This window comes from Taudactylus pleione, unplaced genomic scaffold, assembly GCF_031769625.1.
Source record: "Taudactylus pleione unplaced genomic scaffold, aTauple2 ptg000494l, whole genome shotgun sequence".
In the NCBI taxonomy this organism is placed as follows: Eukaryota; Metazoa; Chordata; class Amphibia; order Anura; family Myobatrachidae; genus Taudactylus; species Taudactylus pleione.
The window spans coordinates 643,075-649,276 of NW_028284896.1; positions in this window are offsets into that span (position 1 = coordinate 643,075).

Genomic DNA, 6,202 nt, shown 5'->3' on the forward strand with positions numbered 1-6,202 from the left:
TACATCAATCCAGGACGATGGTATTTTCATGTTAGGTACTTGTAATATACTATACTATACTGCAGTCCTGTCCACTCCCCACTTACCATTACAAAAATAAATCCTATAGTGTACTTTAAAAAAAGGGGGGGTTGGGGGGGGGGTTGTAATGATGATGACTCCTCCCCATCATTGTACTCAGCTGAGCACAGTCACACACAATACTGGGCATGGCCACACCACAACCCCCACTGCAGATGCCACCTCGCAGCTACCTTCTAATCCTTAGCACTCCTCAGGCTTATGTGATGTATTTAATGGATAATGAGGAGTATAACCTTAGGATATTAGGTTTAGTTTGGGTTTTGGCATTAGGGATAAGGTATTAGGGTTGGTGTATCAATTTGGGTTAGGGTATTAGGGTCAGGTTAGGTGTTTGAGTTGTTGTATTAGGGATGGTGTAGGGTTTAGCGGTTAGGGTATTAGGGTTAGAGGTTATGGTTAGGGTCAGGTTTGAGCTTATGGTTGAGTTAGGGTCAGGATTATGGTAGGGATGCTTTGCATGAATCAGGAACGCAAATAAAGTGCTATGGATTGTTTGAGGGAGGGGGGCCCCAAACTGGTATCTCGCCTAGGGCCCCATGAGGTCTAAATCCGGCTCTGTACAGTACGGATGGCCCGTAATGAGTATAATACAATGTCTATAACGGTTTATAGTAAAATGCAGCTGGGTGTCATAACATGGAATTGAAAGGTGGTGGCAAGTTCGGAGCAATGTATTAAGTACAGCAAAGTACCTTAAGAATTATTGACCTTGAAGTAGTCTTTAAGAAATTCTGTGCATGCGTCTTCACACCAAAAAAAAATACTGAATTACAAAATTATATTGTCTCTTTCCGGGCCTCGAACCCGAGGCACAAGCTTTGGAAAGTACTCACCTTGCCCATTCGGCCACGCAAGCCAGCCATGGCAGCTTGTTACACCTATTGAGTATGTCAAGTCTATCGTGCGTCTTTACACCAACGTGTACAATACAGTGTTAATATCGGTTTATAGTCTAAAGAAGCTGGGTGTCATAACATGGAGATGAATGGACGAGGAAAGTGCGGAGCAATGCAAAAAGCTGAGCAAAGTACTTTAAAAGTATTATACGTGAAATGATCTCTCTTTATACATATCTTATCATATCTTTAACCACTTGCCTGGCATGGTCACATCAGATGCAACCACAGCAGGCTGGGCTTTCCCTGACATGGTCACATCTGATGCGCCCAGACCCCAATTTTTGTTCCTGGCAAGGAGTGATGAGTATTATGTGCCAATTTTACAATATGAAGCACTGTTTTGAAATTGCACTTTATGCATTATTTGCACATTTGTGGAACTGATTGTGGGACATATGCCTTATTGTACAATATAAAGGCCTCTCTTTTTGCATGAACATTGGTGTGCTGATCATCTGATCTGGACTTTATGGTCACGCATCCTACCGATTTAACTGAGTTTGAGTGTGCAGGTCTGTTACTTTTTTATATATATATATATATATATATATATATATATATATATATATATATATATATAGGCACACATACATAAAAAGTAAATATGGGCCGGAACTCCTCTAAATGAGTAAATCTGCCCGGGAGCCTTCTGAAAAAGTTATTTAAATAGTATGAAAGAAACAGCGGCACTCAGGGTCTTGTCAGAAAATCAACGAAGTATATTCAAAAATAAATCACAGCATGGTTCCAACATCCCAATGTTTCGAGGCTCGTAGCCCCTTTGTTACTCACCTTGATAAAGGGGCTACGAGCCTTGAAATGTTGGAACCATGCTGTGATTTATTTTTTAATACACCGTTGATTTTCTGACAAGACCCTGAGTGCCGCCGTTTCATTCAAACTATATATATATATATGTGGCAGCACAATAATTGCCATACATAAGAAAATTAGAATAGTACAAGAAATCAGGGCAGCACAGACGGTGTAATGGTTAGCGTTACTGCCTCACAGCACTGAGGTCGTGGGTTCAATATCCACCACGGCCCTAACTGTGTGGAGTTTGTATATTCTCCCTGAGCTTGCGTGGGTTTACTCCGGGTGCTCTGGTTTCCTCCCACAATCCAAAAATATACTGGTAGGTTAATTGGCTCCCAACACAAATTACCCCTAGTGTGTGAGTGTGTGTTACGGAATAAAGATTGTAAGCTCCACTGGGACAGGGACTGATGTGAATGGCCAAATATTCTCTGTAAAGTGCTGCGGAATATGTGTGCGCTAAATAAATAATATATATATTTATAAATAAATAATAAATATATATATATATATTAAACAAATAGTGGTAAAGGCGCTTAACTTGATCCAAATGAATAAATAAGTGTCCTTTATGGAAGTCTTCTCACTATGTGCACTCCCCGAAACTTCAAGTGGCTGCCACAGGCCAATTCCTATATCCCAATAGGTGAAGTTTCTGTGATAAAATAAAGGCATTAAATGTAGACTTTCCTAGTGTCATATACATTCTATAGAATATGTACCATACATAAAGCCCAGGGAATACATAGTGATTAATCCTGGAATCAAATCCCAGCTCCACCGGTCTTCCCAGGTACTTTCACAAGAAGTGCAGATATACAAAACAATAAATAAAGTGCAGTATGCTTAAAAAAAGTGATTTATTTAACAAAAAAAATATGAGTTAAGAGTATATAAAAGAATGTGCACAGAGTTTTAATCAGTGCAAAAAAGCTTATTTGAGCCAGAGGGAAGAGCAGCAAACCATACAGGTCCCAGAGCCGGCGTAAATTACAGCCTCAACGCGTTTCGTCCATCTGTTATTACCAGGACTTCATATATACAGTCAGGTGGGAGGCACATATAGAAACCGCTGTAATTCCTACACCGTTCACCTGATTTGGATGTTATTACCCTCAAATTAAATCTGAAAGTCTGCAGTTAAAGCACATCTTGTTTGTTTCATTTCAAAGCCATTGTGGTGGTGAATAGAGGCCAAAATATGAAAATTCTGTCAATGTCCCAATATTTATGCACCTGACTGTATGTATGTGTATATATATATATGTATGTGTGTTTATATATATATATATATATATATATATAAATAATGTGTGTGTATATACATGTATGTGTGTTATATATATATATATATATAAAAATATGTGTGTATATATATATATATGTGTGTGTGTAAATATATATATATATATATATATAAATATATATATTAGGGATGTGCAGGCTCGGATAGGTTCGAGTTTGCCCGTTGAGTTCGGATTTTTCCCTCCAAAAAAACGGAACTCAGAAAGAGGCAAAACGTCATCTTGCATGGACAAAAGTACAGGAATGATGATGTTCGTCCGTGCAAGATGACGTTTTGCCTCTTTCTGAGTTCCGTTTTTTTGGAGGGAAAAATCCGAACTCAACGTGCAAACTCGAACCTATCCGAGCCTGCACATCCCTAATATATATATATATATATATATATATATATATATGTGCGTGTATATGTATATATATATATATGTGTGTATAGGTATATATATGTGTGTGTATATATATACATATATATTTGCGTGTATACGTATATGTATATATATATACATATGTATGTATGTGTATATATACATATATATATATATATATATATATATATGTGTGCGTGTGTGTATATACAGATGTAGCCAGCCTCATCATGCAACGCGGCAATCGCCAGGCACCCCATTGAAGTCTATGGAGTGTGCGTGCATGCACACGCGAACGCCATAGCCGCAGGCACGCTAGTCGCGCCATCCATGCCTTATCTATATGTGTTAATGAAACATCAGTAGCTGCGGTCTCAATCAATGATTTTTTAATCAATGGTTGGCCCATTGACCATCAATGTTACAGCTGTCAATAGCCATCAATACAATATACCAATTTGCTATTTTTATGGTATACTGTGTTTAAATTTTTTTTTTTTAAATTGTGTTGGATAAGTTTTAAAATTATGTTCTTGACCTAATTCAATCATAAAAAAAACTACAATTTCGGAGGGGTTTTTGGAAAAAAAAAATGTCAGTTAAGTGGTTAAAGCAGACGTCTTTACACCATGTACCATAAGTTTACCGTACGGACGGCATGTAATGAGTACAATACAATGTCTATAGCATACATTATATACAATGTGTATAATGTCACCAAATAATTTAATCCTTTATTGCACAGTCAACTGCAGCTCTGTATTCATGACAAAATGCAGTTCAGTGCTACTGTATAGTTTAACGAATGACAGGTTCCGTCAGCCAACCAGCAGGCGGCACTACAGAAGCTTTGTTGGCTATTTGACACATGCGCAGTGCAGTTTAGGAAAAGCGACATCTGGTGGACAGAAAGTTGTATTACACGCTCTGGCTTTTCCAGCGCTTCAATACGTTACGTTGCAACTTACTGCAGTATGATGCGACTTAGAACGCCAAGTAGCGGCACGGCAGGGCATGATTAGCATGGTGCGCTATATGGCGTATGGTGCAAATCAGAGCAGGACACATCTATATACAGTAGCTTTCAACGAATTAAAAGAAAAAAAAAATTTTTATATCTTCAATTGTGAGAATACACCGTAAGCAAATTATTTAAATTTAGGATTCTATTTTTATAAAATTGGGTAACTGATAGGAGGGATCTGAACAGGGTCGGAGCCTTTTCGCAACCTAGACCTACTTCCCATAGGAAAGACCAGGGCGTTGGGAACCAAAGCCATCTGAAGATGGCAATGGTTCCCACTGTCAAGTTCCAAAAATGTTGTATTTTCCAAGCTTGCCGAATTTAGGTTCCCCATACTATATTATGGGGACAGTGAGCCAGATTGGTAGTGAAAAGTAAACAGAAGATATTCATGATATTTTCGGCATTACCTTTGTAATAATGGCCCCATTACTTCACTTCTGCAAAAGTAGGGGAAAATCTAAATTTTCACCTACTTTTGTAGACAGTAATGGTGCATACACACGGTCAGATTTTTCTTCAGATCTGAACAATAACGATTTTAAAAATCGTTCAATCGTTCATATCTGAAAGAAAAATCTGACATGTGTGCAACAATGAACGAATAACGATGAACGATGCGCGTTCCCATTTGTCAGATAACGATATCTGACATTTGATGTGTTTGCAGTCAGTTTTGTACGATTTCCATTCATTTTAATACAGGCTGAAATCGTTCAATCGTTTGCAGATCGTTTGCTAATCGTTCAATCGTCCAATCTTTCATCCGGCAAAAACTTGCCCGTGTATGCACCTTAAGAGCTAATGAATAGGCCCCATAGCAGGAGCAGAACTATGGGAGACAATGGAGGCGCCTGACGTCGGGCTCCAGCACTGAAGGGGCACCTCCTCCATATATATTCACCCCACTTAGGGCTGTAACTATGTACCCGGAGTGTACCGTCACAGCCGCCCAATTCATAGCACCTCTTCCCGGCACCCGAGAAGCCACCATACACTAGTGGAGAGCTCCGTGTCAGACCATCAGCTGCCGCCTCCGTCTATCTATAACCTGTCCCTACTCATTGGTGTCGCTGCTTCTTATGTCAGTGTGACATGTCCGGCGGCTCCCTCACCCACAACTCCCCGTCGCACTCCTCCCTGGCAGCAGCACTAGCCTATGCTCGGACCCGGGCAGCAGTCCCGGCGCATCCCCTCACCAACAACTTCCCGTATCACTCTTCCCTGGGGACAGCCCCAGTCGTGGACCTGTGCAGCAGAGTCCTGAGTGGCTGGCCCAAGGATAACCATGGCTGGATGTCAACAAGGATACATGGAACGGGAGCTGCGGGTAAGAGGGCATGGTAGGCAGGGGCCTGGGGCACCAGCGACTGAGTCTGGGGGGGCAGATCTTTGGTGGAGCAACTTCCCGGCATGTAATGCAGTCGGCAGTAGACTGGGCATTTTGTGATTTGTAGTCCCACCACAGTGGCAGTCTTACAGTATTTTGACTTAAACTCAGTCCTCAACCCCCCCACATCGGGTGGTTTTCCCCTCCATCAGGGGTATCAGGAGGACTCCCCACCCCGCATCCGGTGGCTTTCATCTCCATCAGGAGGACTCTGAGCCTCTATGGCTCTAATTGCACCAGACAGGTCACTATCTTATCTGTGACTAATGCATAGAGATGTGACCACATACATATAGCCTCCGTGCAACACATGACGTAT